Source organism: Ruditapes philippinarum, unplaced genomic scaffold (genome assembly GCF_026571515.1).
Source record: "Ruditapes philippinarum isolate M1 unplaced genomic scaffold, ASM2657151v2 ctg5732_1_1_1_1, whole genome shotgun sequence".
NCBI lineage: Eukaryota > Metazoa > Mollusca > Bivalvia > Venerida > Veneridae > Ruditapes > Ruditapes philippinarum.
Window position 1 is genome coordinate 58,232 of NW_026854712.1, and position 19,151 is coordinate 77,382.

A 19,151-nucleotide genomic window follows, 5' to 3' on the forward strand; every position below is an offset into this window, starting at 1 on the left:
TGGAGGTAGGGACACGGGTGTTACGCATGACATATCATCTTACCATTGTTACTATTTGTGCCAAGTATTTTTCAAAGTCCCTTGATCTATGAAGGAGTTATGGGCGGGACAACAAAATATATCATATAACAGACTCTGTTAACATTTGAGCTCTAAGTGCGACCTTGACCTTGAAGGTAGGGATGCAGGTGTTGTACTTGACATATCATCTTATTATTGTGACTTGCCAAGTTATTTTAAAATCCTTCGAACTATGAAGAAGTTCTAGATCGAACACAAAATATATCCTATAACAGACTATGTTAATCTTTGACCTTTAAGTGTGACCTTGACCTTTGAGGTAGGTGACTAGTTTTTTGCGCATGACACATTGTCTCATTATTGTGAACAATTGTGTAAAAGTATTTACAAAATCCCTTCAAAGATAAGAAAGTTTATGGACCGGACACGACATATACTCTCAAAGAGACAATGTTGACCTTGATTGAGCAAGTGCGACATTGACCCTGAAGGTAGGGGTCTGGTTGTTATACATGACACATCGTCTTATTATAACAAACATTTGTGCCAAGTTATTTCAAATTCCTTTGTATGGACCGGACACGAAAGTGTGACGGACGGACAGACGGATGGAGCCTATTTCTTTCTATTATCCCCTTTTTTGTTTGAAAAGGCGGAGGACAAAAATTATATATGATATATGTATCTGAATTAAATGACATGTTTGCCTAATGAGAACTATGAGTACGTACAATGTTTATATTGCCTTCGTCATGAGGTGTACATAGTTATTTCATATATATTTGTTTACAGGTTCTGACGTTAGTGTCTCTGTCAGCATTTCAGTTGTTGCTGTAATCATTGTGGTAGTTATTGTTACAATAATAAACTTTAAAAAAACGGTAAAATCAACATTTATAATTACTCAAATTTTGAATGATGTAAATTGAATTTGGCAACAACAAAATATCCCCCTTCTTTTATAGAGAACTTCTTTCGTAACAATATTACAGATTCTTACACAATTCATTTTTTTTCCGCTATCAAAGAGACAGAGTGCATACCATACGAGGATGTGTCAATATGTTATGCAATATAAACTCTATTTTCTAATTAGCCCGTGATTCTTGTTTTTGTGTAAACTATGAACTTTAAAACCAGCTGCTTTCAAAATGTGTGACACGTATTTCACGTATCTAGTCAACCGATTAAGAATTTTATTCACAATAAAAATACCTTACACGAGTAACTTCAAGTAAAACGGCTGGTTAAACGCTCAGTTAAAAGTCCTGAAAAATACGGGGCTTACATAAAAGGTCAAACAAATCTAACGAAAAAATCTGCCGTACACGTTTATATTGATACTTGTAAAGATAAATGGCAAACAATGAAATATCTTATGCAGATGTTTCGAGGTAGATGCACATATTAAAATAAGTTACGAGTCAGTTAAAGTACTTCTGGTAGAAAACTCTCCGTAGTTACTCAGCATTAACATTCATAAAGTCAAGCTTTCTATTGACAAAGACTTACCAAAATAGCTCATATACCATGCTTATCAAGTCGGTCAACTCATACGATTCCATAGAATCACTTGTAAGGTAGGCGAATAATTTCCAGATTGATGACCTATTTGCTAACATCTGGCTAGACAAAAGGAGCGAGTTTAATGTGCTCTTAAGTTTTTTCCTAAATATGATAGTCGCCCTTTTTATTTAACATTGTGACTGGCGATGAAAGCTAGTGTCACTCACTTACGCCAGTTCACAAGCGTAACAATAAGATCTAAGCAACAAAATTGTTCATCGACCATGAATTGCCAAGCGATTGAAAGAGGGCAAGAAAATTACGTTATTTGTTTTCATACCCCTGAACTAGTGTCCAAATTCCAGTTTCTAGAGGCCGTTCTGTCACCTCTAAATATTAGTGAGAGGCCTATCTTTTCTGCATGACAAATTTCCTACACACACAAAGGTGCTACTGTAATAGATATTTTTCCGAGAAAAACAGGTTTACTTCCTCAAAAATCCACCCTTTCCCCCAGACTAAGCACACCCGTGACTTCTTCCCCCTTTCCCTTTTTAAACAAAAAATTTTCAAAACCCTCACTAAAAAAAAGTGGTAATCATTGGTTTGGCCCTTTTTTTCAGTTATTTAAAGGGGCGGGACTATTTTTAAGCATTTAAAAATTTGGTTTAAAAACTTTTAAAAAAATATTTTGTAATTTTGTAGGAAAGAAAATTTTTAAAGGTTGAAATAAAAAACCATATATTTGCTATTTTGGCCAATTAATTGACCATATTGATTACATATTGACTCTCTCTCGTATATTACACGCTTAAAAGGAATATGTACACGTCATATGTCGTTAGATATGACGTCAATAAACTAAACGTCGCCTAGGTAATTACTTAGGCCTTCAATTGTCTAAAACTTACATTTATCTGTTCTCTTTTTATGCCACCGCAGCATCTGCGATGCGGTGGCATATAGCGATTCACCTGTGTGTGTGTGTGTGTGTGTGTGTGTGTGTGTGTGTGTGTGTGTGTGTGTGCGTGTGTTTGTGTGTGTGTTATATAGATTATATAGTGAACTTTAACAATCTTCTTGTGAAAAACCACTAGTCCAATTTCAACCAAACTTGGCAGGATTGTTTCTTGGGTGAAGGGCTTCCAAAGTTGTTCAAAGAATTTCATTCCATGCAGAAATCTGGTTGCCATGGCAACCAAAAGGAATTATAAGAATAAATTAAAAAAATCTTCTTGTAAAGACCCAAAAGGCCTAGAGCTTAGATATTTTGCATAAGGCATTGTCTGGTAGACCTCTAACAAGATTGTTCAAATTATAGCCCTGGGGTCAAAATTGGTGCCACCGCAGCATCTGCGATGCGGTGGCATATAGCGATTCACCTGTGTGTGTGTGTGTGTGTGTGTGTGTGTGTGTGTGTGTGTGTGTGTGTGTGTGTGTGTGTGTGTGTGTGTGTGTGTGTGTGTGTGTTTGTGTGTGTGTTATATAGATTATATAGTGAACTTAAACAATCTTCTTGTGAAAAACCACTAGTCCAATTTCAACCAAACTTGGCAGGATTGTTTCTTGGGTGAAGGGCTTCCAAAGTTGTTCAAAGAATTTCATTCCATGCAGAAATCTGGTTGCCATGGCAATCAAAAGGAATTATAAGAATAAATTTAAAAAATCTTCTTGTAAAGACCCAAGAGGCCTAGAGCTTAGATATTTTGCATTAAGCATTGTCTGGTAGACCTCTAACAAGATTGTTCAAATTATAGCCCTGGGGTCAAAATTGGCGCCACCGCAGCATCTGCGATGCGGTGGCATATAGCGATTCACCTGTGTGTGTGTGTGTGTGTGTGTGTGTGTGTGTGTGTGTGTGTGTGTGTGTGTGTGTGTGTGTGTGTGCGTGTGTTTATTGTCCAATCTCACTACATTGACCTGTAAACACACCAACAAATTGACTACATTTTGGAAAGTCACTACATACACTCGTGTAGTGATTTTCCTAATGCCTTTAAAAATGCTCTTTTCTTCATATTTTGTTTGCTAGTCGAAAATTTTGAATATGTGCAATTTTCCATGTTAAACTGACGTTTTATACACGTCCCTGTTAACTGAATTTTTGATGCGTACACACTTTTATCCAAACGCGCACCTGCTACCGGTGTTAGGGTAAGAATGTCCCGCGAAACGTCCACCATATTGAACTCGAAGGACAACTTGTTTTTTTATAGTTATTGAAAAAACTTTAATATTTCGGAGGTACAAGATATCACAGACGTATAAGGTAAATATATATATATCATATGGACATTATTTGTTAGCGATATTTATAAATATCTTCCTTTCGGGCATTAAATTAACATTCACTCAGGGTTCTCAAAATCTCGATGACGCATGATCCAGCATTTGTTTAAAATAATCATGAAATACTAAAATAAATATTTTATGTTATATTATTAAAATCAACAACAACTAGAATATTGGATGTTAAACAAATTTCATTTGTCACAAAATTTCGCGATGCCGCTTTTTATTTATAAAAAAGGGTCACCAAAAGGAAGGAAGTTTTGTTTTGTTAAAAGGTGGGAAACAACATTTAAGATGTACTTTATGAATTAAATTTGCTTTAGATATTATTTACTTTATTTGAGATGGAGATATTTGCCACTGGCCCAGTATGTGTTTGTCATACATATAAATTTACTTGAGGGAGGGAGATATGTTGAGTGAATCAATTAGTAAACAGCAATGCATAATGGCCTGATGAGGAAAGGTTTTAAGGATTTATTCTTCAAATCTTATATTTCACTTTTTTTTATAGTTCAGTGTTTCCCATTTGGGACATGCATCCTTTTTCTGTTCAACTCTGACACCCCCTGTCCTTTACACTGCTTATTCACTAACTGCGTTACTACTAATACTTAGTCTAGTCAAGTCAACCCAGCCTCAAGTTAATCCGGCCGGATGTAATTCTGATTTCTGGTCAACCCGGTCTCATTTTTGTAAATATTTATTTAGATCTACTTTTTCCTCATTAACTTTTTGATTATCAAAAAACAAATTTTCTCTGATATCAAGCAATGAATATTGTTTCTAAAGCAAATAAGCTGTTGTACTAAAAACTAGCTATCTAGATCTATATGTTTCTTATATGTTTTTATTGTTATTAATATTATTTAAAGGTGACGGAAATAAAAATCTTTGATGCTTGCGAAAAAAGTAATGCTAAATAAATAATAACAGAACGTTTCACTTCTCCCAATTACTGGGGTGATCTTTACATGTAGAGACGGTCGGTCCTAAGAAGGGTTGTTGCCGACAGCTATTTGGAGCGATAAAAGAAAATATAATGAGTATTGATAAGTTATAAATTAATAAAAATATTTTCAAAGATATAGATATTCCATTATTTTTTCTAGCTATTTAACTATTAAGAAACGGTACCCACATAAGTTAAAAGGGCAAAAATATATGCTATATGGTATAAATATATGCTAAACAAAGGTCTTTCAATTAGCTACCCGATACATTTGGCAGTATTTTTGATAACACTTAGATTTGTAAGTCAGTCATATGGTCACCTAATAATAAAAGACATTTTTCAGTCAACTGGTCAAATTTTTCGAACCTATTCCATAATCGATTGCAAACAAATATGACATAGCGAGGTAAACATCGGTTATAATTTGTAACAAAGAATGGTAGGCTAAATTCTTTGTGAAATATATGAAAAAGGGTCATTATGGTAGATAACCCAATCACGTGACTCAACCGAGACAGCATTTTACATAAAATTGGTCTGTCTCCAGACCGTTCTATTTGAAAGACCCTGGTTGCATATACAGTTGAAATAAGACAAATGGCTCACCTGAGTTAAGGATTTTAACTAATTTCAATTTCCTTCAAAAGTGTAAATGTATTTAATTAATTTAATTTCTTGAGTTTCGATAAAAAAAATTGTAGTTTAATTTATTTTTGTAAAAGTTATTTATATATGTACATGTTATCTACTTTATAATCTAGTTCAAAAATATTTCTGAAATGGATGGCATGTCAACCAAAATGTACATTTCAAGGAGTGTAATAATTATATTATTTATAGATGGCACTGCAGTGTTTTTACCCCCTGCTTTGGGGAAATGGTGCCAGTACTAGACAGATTGTGACAGATTGTGAAAAAATTATGCTTTGGTTTAACTCAAATTGGGAATTTTACATGAGTACAAAAATATTCATTGGCAGTTCCTTTTATCCAGGAAAACATGTATAATATGCATAATATACACTTAAAAACCGTGTATTATTAAATGATTTTTTTTGTTACTTTAGGTTGAAAAAAAAAGAAAACAATTGTACATAAATAATATTTAGGTGTGAAACACTAAAAGTACGAAATGAACTGGGTACGAATATCGAATATGTGGTTATACTCGGTTATTATCCTGTATCACTTATCATCATGGAAGCATCCATAATATACTGGTTTGTTTAGCTTTAAATTTGCAGATTTTTGAGGAATTTTCAGTGTTATTTTGGGCTCTTGGCTGATATGAACTGGGAATTTTGCTGTCTATTTTTTCTTTTGGGAACTATGCTGTTTTCTGGTATAATTTAAGGGGAAAAAAAACGCTGCACTGTATATTGTATACTGATAGACAAATAATTGCAAAACAGTAGCTGTCACAAAGTACATTTCATTAATTATAGACAGTGTTTTTTTCCCACTTTTTGGGGAAGGGGGTCGGTGCCGTTTGGAGGGGGAAAAATGCAAAAGGAGGGGGAATTTTATTTCTTCACAAATGAAGAAACAAAAACGAATCCAATGCATATTTTAATACATCACTAACCACTGTAAGATTTACTTTTCTTGCATATCAGACTGGCGTTTCCGTAAGTTTTACCCATGCCGGAAATTTCATTGGCATGGGGGTGCCAGATGAGTTGTGTGCTGTACAATGGCACGCTTAGGATGACGTCATTTTACCGTTATGAATGAAGTTGTAATTCATACGCTAATGTAAGAAAGTAGTTACGGTTGTAATGATATAAATTTCCATTGAAATTAAAGATAAAAAATTTAAAATATGATGGAATATGGTAGAATATGCAAGAAAAAATATCTGACATATGTTTGCGGTTCAGATCGGAATTTCTGACCCTCGGTCACCCGCCCATGGGCGGGTCACCTCGGGACGGATATTCCGATCCGAAACGCAATATATGACAGATATTATTATTGTTTGACATTGTTTTCTTTCCAGTGAGTAGAAAATGGTAGCAACTCTTGCAACACAAGTTTAAAATACGTCGCTTTTTCTTAATATACGGATCTAAAATATTGACAGCAGAATTTAAAGAGTCGCATGTTAAACTTGTTGGGATGCCAGGAGTAGCTCCCCTTACATACCCGGGAACAATTTGTAAACAACTTTGCTTAACAGTTAGTTTTACAGGCTTAATATAAAACATTTTTCAGCAGTTACATGTATATGCAAAAAAAAATGGTATCCATTGCAGGCAAATTTTGGCTGCCATATGAGGGGGAAATTTCGGCTTTGAGACATAGGAACTCGAGAACGGGACCGCAGATTGCGGCGTATATTTTCGATCGTGTAACGGTTTTTAAAAACGTTTCTGCTACATCTAAATATCTTTTGGTATTATCCGAGTGTATGGACTCAAAAAAATATATTATCAATTGAACCCAATCTGTCTCTTTTAAAACTGGTCAAATTTTACGGTATTATAAAAAAAGACAAGGAGTGACATCCGCCATTTGCCGCAACGTTTTCGGCATGAGTTTTCCCCCTTTGGCTACAATTGATTACTATTTTTTCAGAATTTTGTTCCCGTTATTTTTGTCAACTATCAGGTATCGTCCGGATATAACGTTAACGGTTTATTGTTTACACGTGTTGACATGTATAGGCGGCATTATATCGGGTGTATTCGTGTTTTGATTTGTTAACATGGAGAAAACAGACACTTTAGTAATAATGGTTAAAACATGATCCATAGATAAATATTTTAGGCACTCATCTCGTATTCATTACTAGAAAAATTAAAACAAAAATCAAGCATATCAAGGGGGATAACTTACGCCGAACGGCAAATGGCCGATTTCGCTCCTTTTCTTTTTTCAATATACCGTAAATTTGACTGATTTTTAAATTAGCAGATTATATTAAATTGAGATTAGATAATTAAAGACCACCCGCTCGCATAATATGAAAAGATATTCAAAGGTCGGACAAACTATATGTAAGGCCGGTAAGGATTCGGATTTATGCGCCGCAATATGCGGTCCTGTTCCAGAGTTCCTATGCTTTGAGAGGGGAAAAAACATACTATTTTGAGAGGGGAATGGGGCCCAATTTCGCCGAATATTTTGGTGAAAAAAAACACTTGACACTGAATGTATTTCTTAGTTAGGCCGTGTCTACACCTATCCAAGTCTTGAATGCAAGTATCATATTCTCTTGTATTGGATAATATGTGACATCCATGAAGATAATTTCTTGCAAGAAATTTAGAACAGGTTCTATTTTTCTACAAGTTTTTGGCTGTAAAGACACTGATAACACCGGTTTGACACAAAGCATGTGCCCGAAGGTGTGATAGTGCTGTTTATTTTATTATTTCAGTGTACATTCAGTGTTGATTCAGTGTACATGACCTGTGAATTTCAGTAAATGTTTACAATGTTTTGGTCAAAGGAACAAATCAATATGCTGATACACAGAAGAGCAAAAATAAATAAATATACATTGTATTAATTAAAAAAATAAAATGGTTTAGATTCCAGGGTCTAATTAAGAAATGTTTGAATATAACCAAATATTGTTTTAACAAGGATAAAACGTTATTGGCTTAAAATATGAATTATTAGTCCCCTACCGGTTTACCGGAGGGGACTTTAGGTTTACCCTCCGTCCGTCTGTCCGTCTGTCCGTCCGTCTGTCCGTCTGTCTGTCAGTCCGTCAGTCCGTCCGTCCACAAAACTGGATCCCGCGATAACTTGAAAAGTACTGAAAATATTTTTATGAAACTTGATATATGGATAGATGGCAGTATGGAGATTATGCACGTCTTTTTCTTTTCTTCCTATCTTGAAAATTCTGGTTGCTATGGCAACAAATAGGCTGAAAATATGGCAAATTTTACACATAAACTGGATCCAGTGATAACGCAAAAAGTAACTGGAAATATTTTTATGAAACTTGATATATGGATAGATGGCAGTATGGAAGATTATGCACGTCTTTTTTCTTTTCTTCCTATGTTCAAAATTCTGGTTGCTATGGCAACAAATAGGCTGAAAATATGGCAAATTTTACACATAAACTGGATCCAGTGATAACGCAAAAAGTACTGGAAATATTTTTATGAAACTTGATATATGGATAGATGGCAGTATGGAGATTATGCACATCTTTTTCTTTTCTTCCTATGTTGAAAATTCTGGTTGCTATGGCAACAAATAGACTGAAAATATGGCAATTTTTACACATAAACTGGATCCAGTGTTAACGCAAAAAGTAATAGAAATATTTTTATGAAATTTGTAATATGTGTATGATGGGCAGTCTGGAGATTATACACGTCTTTTTCTTTTCTTCCTATGTTGAAAATTCTGGTTGCTAATGGCAACACATAGACTGAAAATATGGCAAATTTTACACATAAACTGAATCCAGTGGTAACTCAAAAAGTACTGGAAATATTTTTATGAAACTTGACATATGGGTAGATGGCAATCTTGAGGTTATGCAGGTCTTATCAGATACCCCTATTTTGAAAAAATATTGGTTGCCTTGGCAACAAATAGGCTTAAAACATGGCAAATATAACAATATTTGTGACTAGTCAAAAAGAGCTGAAACTTTTTATGAAATTGCATCTTTAATTCCAGAGTTATCTCCTCTTTAAAAATTTTGCTTTTAAAAATGTTATATTTTGGTAACAGGGATGTTTCAAATATTAACTTTAGAGTGTCCTTCAGTTCGTCTGTCTGTCTGTTCATAAAAACTTTTTCCTGTGATCACTTTTAAAGAACATTTCCAACAAATTTACTTAAAATAGAGAAAAATTTACACATTAGTGAATGGCCAATGGCCCTTCAGAATGCTGATGGGGTTCTATCCGGTAGGGGACTTATGGATTGCTTGCAATACTATGATAATTGCTTGTTTGTTTAAACTTTACAGTGATATTTTTTGCACCATTTTTATGTTTTCATTGCTTTAATAACTTAACCATAGTACTAGGGATGGCAACGAGTAACCGGTTAACCGAGTACTCGATCGAACGTCCGAATATCGGTTAACAAAATTGATATTCGATTACTCGGAAAAAATATTTATTTTCTACTTTTTTTATGCGATTTAGAACGATTAGTTCCGAAATTCGGAAATGTACACATATCTGAATAAATACTTGTTAAATGCAATCAAAACATCCTTTCAGAGGTGTGAAAATGATATCTTAAATTTTACGAGGCGATAAGCAGTTTGACACGCGTATGGTGTCGTTTATGTCATTCGGCCTCTAATGATATTTAATAACCTTTAAATATTAGACAGTTTGTAGCCGAAACTTGTTAATTATAAAAACGTAAATATATACAGAATATTATGTTGAAGCTTTGTATTTTGCCACGAGCAGCGGTGGAAAAATTGATATCTCGCGAGACCGAAGGTCGAGCGAAATATCTACTGTATTTTCCTACATTGCGAGTAGAAAAATGCATAGGCTCAAAAAGCTACTACAACATAATTTTCCTTTTATTATATACCTTTTCGTTTATATTATGAATGATTTTCATTATTCTACACTTCTATAAGAAATTTCAGAAAATTAAATGTAGCTGTCAAGAAATCAATCTATGACCGAGTTTTTGCCTTTTATAATTTTGGTTTCCGTTTCCAAATACTACGTCTATACACAGCTAAGAACGGAACCAACGTCAAAAATAGTCCGGCACTTCCCATATATGGTACCATATTTGTCACTAACCTAATACGGAATTTGTTATCCGTTGAAGTGTATTTGCACTTCAAGATTATCCTGTAATTTAGGGTAAAAATTTGTAGGTATATAGTAAATGCTGCCATTGACATTTCTTATGTTTATATTTATATATGTATTTCTTGCAGTCCTATTTATAGTTACGAATTCTATGAATTAAAACGAAAGTAGCATGCAGACGGTGTTGATATTGTGTGATAAAACTTTAAAGATCATTGAAAATCATCCGAGTAACCGAGTACTCGATCGGAAAAATGACCGAGTACTCGAGTATTGATTTTGGTATTCGTTGCCATCCCTACATACTACACATATATATGTTAATAATAATTATTGATGAAACTATACTGGTTGACACTTGCATTTTCATTGCCCAGGCTTATAATGGTAAGCAATGATTTTAGTTTTGGTTTGTTTTTAGGTCACCTGTCACAAAGTGACAGGGTGAGCATTTGTGATTGCATTTCATCCGGCGTCCGTAAACTTGACTTTAAATTGACAATCTCCTTATAAACCGCGTAAGCCAATTTCATTCAAAAACTTCCAAAACCCAAGGGGAAATCTATCCTTGGGTCGGTCACCTCTTAAAAATTGTGAACCCCACACCTTGGATAAAAGTTCACGCTATTCAAGGGCGGCGTTTGTGTTAGTTATTAGAACGAGTTCCCCTGTGTCAAAATCCCGGCTACTAACGGCAACTAACGCCATTTATGACCACGGCCGGAAAATATATATTGATACCAATAAGGTACCGGAATTCCGATATGATTATAGAATATAGACAGGTAAATTAAGTGAATTTGAAAACTTAGATGATACCGGGACCGTATATTAACTTGCAAACTAATATACACGTGATCCGTAGCCCCTTCGTAAGTTTGCAGGAAACTAAATTAATGAAGTTCGTATTTACTAAAATACGTATTCTTTTTAATTACACGGTTGGATATTACCAAAATATGTTGTTGTTTTTTATTGGAATGAAGTCTTTGCACTGTGCATTTTCACGGTTTTTTGACTAAATCATTGCAGGCTGCAAAAATGAATAAACAAAAGTTATATTCATATTTTAAGTTTAATAAAACTTCTAAGCTGTATATCAACTGCAAAAATATCCTGTTACTAATTATAGATAAGTTGCAATTATTAAACAGTCCGAGTTTAATCTAGGTGACAAGGTCACACATAAACTAGCTTGGGAATTTACTGATATCAAAGAAACTTTGAAGGTAAAATGTGTGAAAAATTGCTGGAATTTCATCATTGAGATATTTAAGCTACATGATTTTAACATGACATATGTTCCTTTGATGTTAGCTGTCATAACAAGAGGGAGCGATTATTCAATGCATATTGATTTGGGAGATTTTTTTTCAGATATTTTACTTTTTGACAACAACTGTGAGCTACTTGTGTGCAAAATATAAAAAAAAATGCTTGATTTCAGGAAATGAAAGATGAACTGACACAGTAATTTGACAATTTTTATCAATGTTTTAATTAAATTAACTCATTGTTCCTCATGTTCCTCATTGTCACATCAGCATATTCAAATATTTCATTGTTTTCATCTTAGGTTAATCTTACAATACACATGTCAAAATCTTAAAAAAAAACAATTTTACTATAATACATGTAAATTGAATTATACAAGAGAATAATATTTTTCAACAAACCAAACAATCAAACAATATGCAAACTTTCATAAAGTAAAACTTTTTATTGACCTGGATTTAAAGACTCCCTGTCATATGTGACCTTTTTAGCTCGAATATTCGAAGAATATGGAGAGCTATTGCAGTTGCGTCCGCGTCCACGTCCGCATCGGCATTGGTTAAAAATTTTGTAAAGTCAAATATTTCAATTATTGCTCGAGATATTCAATTAAAACTTACAATACTTATTTATAGTAACTATGTACATCAGATTGACAAGTTGGATTACTCTGCCTACAACATTTACAGAATTATGCCCCTTTTTAACTTAGAAATTTTGGTTAAAGGGCTTAAGAACTATCAAAGATATTTACTTGAAACTTTACACATGTACCTATGGTCATAATTGAAGGTTAATTAAAGGTCACATCTCAAGATCCATTACTCTGCCATGTATTTTGACTGAATTATGCTCCCTTGTGTACTAAAAAAAATCTCCTTTTCTTGGATAAGTTTTACATGCAAGTTTTGCATATCTCTGAAACTATTAAGCATTAAGGTCACTGACCAAGATCAATTAATTCTTGCATTTAGGCTGATTTTTCTCCCCCTTTGAACTTTATATTTAGATCAACATTATTATGTGCAATAATTATTACAGAACATTATTTCATGCTTTCCAGTGTTTTATTGTAATATATCAGATGATTATATTCTGATAAACCACTAGTGAAATTTATAAAATATAATTTTCACTGTAGCCAGACTATATCTGAATGCGGATGAACAGAAAATCATAACTAAATGGAATAACGGCTGTGACTAAAAAAAGGATTGGAGCACCACACTAAATACCGTATTCCGGTATATACCGGACAAGGCGCAATTGAATGATAAAATGCAAAATCCTTGTCTGTTTACCCAACGGAAATGAACTGTTAACAGGTTAATTCATTCTTTTCAACACCCGAATCACAGTACGATAATCAAGGAAAAAGATAAAATTAGGCCAAAACAACGAATATTTGTCTATTTGTGATAATAGATATTCTGCAAGGTCATAAGCGGTACTGCTCACAAATCCTGTATTGAGGCTAAATCCTCGAATAACAGGCAGAATAAATGCCGATCAAACGTAAATTTTAGCTTCTTTAGGAAAGAAAGTCAATGTCATCATACATTCATGTTAGAAATATTAACAAAAATTAGAAGAAATTAACGAGAAATGTAGATAATTCAAAAAACTGACTGAATAGTACGAAATCATAAATAAAATACGCTTCACAAAAAAGGAAGAATGCGAAGACGAATTAACACACCAGGCAAATTCATAAAAAAAAGATTAAAATCACATAAAGAAGAATAAATAAAAAAAATTTATATTGATTTTACACTTAATTGAAATAATGTCTTCATCAGTGAAACCACAGCTATTATATTATTCACTTGTGGCAAGCCACTGTAAAATATAGCATCTGGTGATTCACTCAGTGAAAATTTAATATGCAAATCTTCGTGATAAAACAACAAAAGTTATCCTCTAATATCAAATTAATCATTACCAAGGATATATTATACCTCTCAAATACATTTCTTTTCAACATAACTGCCCATATCAAAACTCAACACACATTACAAACTGACGTAAAATACCACTTAGATTTTTAAAAAGAATATATTATAAAAGAACAATAATAAATTAATATTATAATAAAACAAATAGAGAAGTATCCTGATATTATAACTCTATTACCATTTATTGTTCACAGGTAGAGGCCTATATAATATATGACATAGATATAATACGAGAGAACAATAAGTATATACCACCATAAGAGCGATAATATATCTAGATCATGTCTAATCCAACTTACAGGGTACAGTAATTATTGTGGTAGGAGGACATAGGATAACTGTATACTTTCTCTTTTGATTGTCATTCACTTCCGTATGATTATAGTGGTATTTTCTTTTGTGTAGGCTAAAAGACAATAGAGAAAAAGGTGGGAAAATAGAGTTAGCCACATTACTTACTCATCCTGTTTAGAACGGTCCCGTACCGTCGTTAGACAATTATAGAATTTCCAGAGAAGCAATAAAAATTAGTTCCATATTGGCACACAACAATTCAACTTCAAGGATGATTGTCCAAATTAGGTACGGTAAGCAACCCTATGATGGAGAGTCACAAAGATTACAAAGGTCAAGGTCACTATCACCTCTAAAACAGAAAAAACAGATTCAGGAAGCATAAAATAAGTTCCAATTGACAGAAAACACACATTTTCAAAACTTCATAGGGTGATTGTCCATATTGGTTAAGAAGACCTCTAATGATTTTGGAAGGTCAAGGACGAAAGGTCAAGGTCACTATTACAATTAAAAAACTTGAACATTTCCGGATCAATAACTTAAGTTCCAATTGGCTCCCACAGTGTTCCCAACTTCAATAGGATTGATTGATCCACAATATTGAGTATAAAGAAACACAGAAATATATTATATTTAGGGTCACAAGGTGAAAGGTCACTTTCAATATAAACCTGAAAAGCAGTTTTCCGCGAGGGCATAACTTAAGGCTTTTTGGCCCACCCAATAATTCAAACTTCAATAGGATGTTTGTCCATATTGGTAGAATACCCCTATTGAATTTTGGAAAGAAAATACAAACAAGGTCAAGGAATCAACTAATATATTATAAACTTAAAAGAAAACAAGTATACAAGAAAACATAAAATTAATATATACATATTATGACCAACATAAAAGAAAAAAAAATAGTGTTGAACATATCAAATAGGATGATTGTCATAACAATTGGATAACCCTTATTGAATTTTGAGAAACACAGGTCAAAGTATAACAAAGGAATACCTATATACTCAAAACCTAGAACAGTTATATACGAGAATAACTTAAGTATCCTATTAGAGACACACAACATAATATAAAATTATATTAAGAGAGGAATAGAATATTAATAGAAAGTAATACTATTTATAAAAATAAATAAAATAATAAATAGATAAATAATAACTATACAAATGACTAATAAAACATCAACAATTAAACTAAAGAAAAAAAAAAAAACACAAATTCAGAGAGGCCATAATAATGCTCCGAACACATAGGGAATAGAACTCATGAATATTAAAGAAAACAATGTACATCAATTTATATATATAACTGTTAAGCTAATATAATGAAATTAACTCAGTATACACAATTCAATTGAACCGAAGTTAGTACATTTAGTTCAAAGTTTTTGCTTTTGTTACAAAGTTATAATTTGCTTATATAATTCAGATTCTTATTAAGGTCACTTAAAGCTGAGATGCACAAGCCATCTTCCATTTGTAATTCATAAACTAATACAAAAGATACAAGTGTTTATATATAACTGAATACTTTTAAATAATATTTCAAAATATTCCTTGCAGTACTCAACTTCTTTAAAAAGTGTATGTTTAAATAATATATAATTCCTAGAAGATAATAAAATGCGGTTTCCAACTAACCCATGACAGCGCACAAGCCGGGCTACCAGGCAAGGTAGAATGACTGGTCTGTACCAAAACTAGAACCTGTATACAATCCCATGATCCATTTTCCATAATCCAAGAAACATTTATCTGTTGAAACTCGTTCTAATTGTCTGAGCATGCTGTCATTCGACAAGCTCATGATTTGCTATTTCCAAATTTATTCCCCTTTTTACTTATAAACTCATGGTTACTTTTGGGTGTGAGGCTGGTATTCCGCTAACTACTGAAGGAATGAAGAATATTTGTCACTGTGATTTTTTAATGAGGCACAGGTCCCATACTGTTACTTTTTTTAATTTATGCGCCCTTTAATTTAACACTGAAAACTTCCTATGACAACTCTTTCGAAATTACATGGTCAAGTTTACTATTATAATTATAAAAAAGTATAAAAAAAGATTAATACAGCATGTTCTTGTGTTTCCTCCATTTAACGTTCTTATTTCCGTTTTCAAATTGTCGAGATCATTGAACCATCGTCTTGTGAAGAAATTAAAAGGCTTCTTGTTTCCTTCAGTTATAGCTAGATTGATAAGGTGAAAGAGTATTAAAGGCATGCTCTCAAATAAGAAACATTTGTGTACATACTGTGAGAATTATATCCAAATTGTAAGACATTTAAGTCTGAAACAACAAAACAAGATGATAGAAAAATCCTTGGACGGGCACCCCAGAAGTCATGTACATTCAAGATCATTGACAAGTTAAGAAACAAGACCGTAATAGTGGTAGAAATAAATGTTACCCATGTAACATGCAGTAAATAGTTTATCATCACAAAAATTCAATAAATAATAAAAGAAATAAATACATTATAAGAATAAACTTCTGCATTCAAGAAAAGAATAATAATAATATAATGATAAAAAATAACCCAAAGTACAATAGAACACATTCTAACAACAAAGTCATAGTGCTTAACAAGAACGTCACTAATGATAGAACGCACAATACCTTATGATGGAATTCGCCTTCTAGGATTGACTTCATTCTTCATGTTATGAATTAAGAAGTTGTAGTTCATACAATAACTATTAAGAAAAAAGTGCGTTGACATGATAATATCAGTTTTCATATATTTCTGTTTCCGAAAATTTAGATTGAATGTTTATATTGCAAGAAAAAAGAATCAACACACGGGAATATTAGCTCTCGGGGTAACTGTTTAGCGGGAAACTTGCAGAGGCCTTGTTTCGCTTGTAACCGTTACTTCTCGAGCTAGAATTATTCCGGTCCTGTTGCCGGCAGCCGGTGTAAGAAATTCTTATAATACAAGATTTTGGACTCAAACATGTACCATATGATCAAGGGGCACCGAAAGCACAAACAATGTATACACTATCACAGAAAATGAGCGGAACTTAGGCAGATTGCAGATTACAGCGAAAGAAAATTATCTTAATGTCATAGAAGACTGCGATGAAGAAAGGGAAAACTTGGGACCTCTTTATTTTGTCAGTAAAGAAGTGTCTGAATTCAATCCTGAAACTAAAGAAAACTTTGGTATTCCATGCAATCAGCCCATAAGCCCTAGGACATTCATTAACTTGGCTGAAAGACAATGTATTTTAAGGCATTGAAAAGTTGAAATACAGTTCAAACAAGAAGTTGCTAAGACCTTCTTAGAGATGTACAAGCTTCGGCTGGAATAAGAATGATATTCTGGAAAGCTTTTGACAACCTTGGATACAATTAAATACCACATGCGTCTAAAGTTTCCTGCCACTTCATGGAAGACGTCTGCAAGATTAAATAACTATATTATGAACAAGTGTAAGTGCTGCTTTGTCAGAGTTTCAAACTTCTGATGTATAACCGTTGAATTTCTGTCAATTGTGCTTCTAGCTCAAATTATTGTATTTCAATAGAAAGCGTTAGTGGTGAAGCGCATGATTACACATATACCCTACCCCGTTTCCCCCTTACAACACAAACCCTTTAAAACATATCCAACACCATAATAAATTGACAAAAATAAATTTTATGAAAAAAAAATTTTTATGACTAAAATATTATAAGTCATCAAAATATTTTTTTCATAAAATTTATTTTTGTCAATACATTATGATGTTTGGATGATGTGTAAGGTTTTGGGTTGTTAGAGGGGCAACAGGGTTATAGTGTAAGTCGTGGCCACACAACGTTTTCCTGTGGTTAGAACTTACTATTGATAATAATCGTGAGGTTTATATCAGTTTTTTTTTTTATAATACTTGCACCATTTGTAAAGTGGCTATTTCAGTGGATAATCACATGATGTTTATTGTATCAGTGTTATATACATGGCTGCTGCTTCGATTTATAAGAAGTCTCGCTTTAATTCCTTTGAAAATGATGCTGTGCTGTATTATAAATTTGTTAATTTTCTAAGAATCTAATTTTTTCTCAAAAAAGAGGAAGTTTGCTGTTTTATAAATTTTGTTATTAAAATTCCCTGACAGGTGATATTGAATTATATAACGTGTTTGTTTGCAACAAACCCTGACCAAGAGGCTTTGGTTAGTATATCCAATCAAGCTGTCTTATATAGGGCCATATAACCTGTCAAAAATCTTTAGGGCCATATAACCTGTCAAAAATCTTTATAAACTATTAATATAAAATGTCCAGTTTTAAACAGATTACTGAGGCATGTTCTTCTTTTCTTGTCTCTTTTTGTAGATATTGAATCGCTGTCACGACAAAACCAACATATGGGTTTGCGACCGCAGTTGGATCCAGACCAGCCTTGCACATCCGCAGCAGCTCTAATTCAGCATCCCATGCCTGTTCGCTATCAGTTCAATCTTAACTTGTTATAGGATTTGTACGGCGAAACCAGCATGGATGCTGATCTAGACTGCGCGGATGTTGTCAGGCTGGTCTGGATCCATGCATGGTCGCAAACCCAATATGTTGTTTTTTGTCATGACCGCGCTTTCCTATACATTTTTCTATGAATATCATTGTGCAACAACATTTATTGCAGGTAAAAAAAACTCACAAGCGCACAGCTGTTATACGTGCAAACAGTGAAACAGGTGTGTCTATAATTTAAGTTCAAAAATTAACCAATTAAAAACATTGCAATTGATATTTAAATTACAGCATGTGAAAATTGCAAAAAATTCTTAACTTAGAGTTTTACTGCTTGATCAAAACATTACTTTATCAATCCTAGTTTCATATTAAATGTAAGGCTGTGTTGAAATTTCATCTTTTATGACAATTTTATTTCAAAACACCCAAACTACAATGTGTTGGGATAGTTTTCTTAAACTTCTTCCTACCAACATAAGTTTTTATGGGTGGGGCATTAGATTGACACTTGTCTTCCATTTTCAGCTCAAAGTATCTTGACCAAGAGTCAGTAAAACTTCGCTACAGGAATGTTAAGTCAGGCTGTGCGTCAGTTGTGGAACGAAGATCCTGG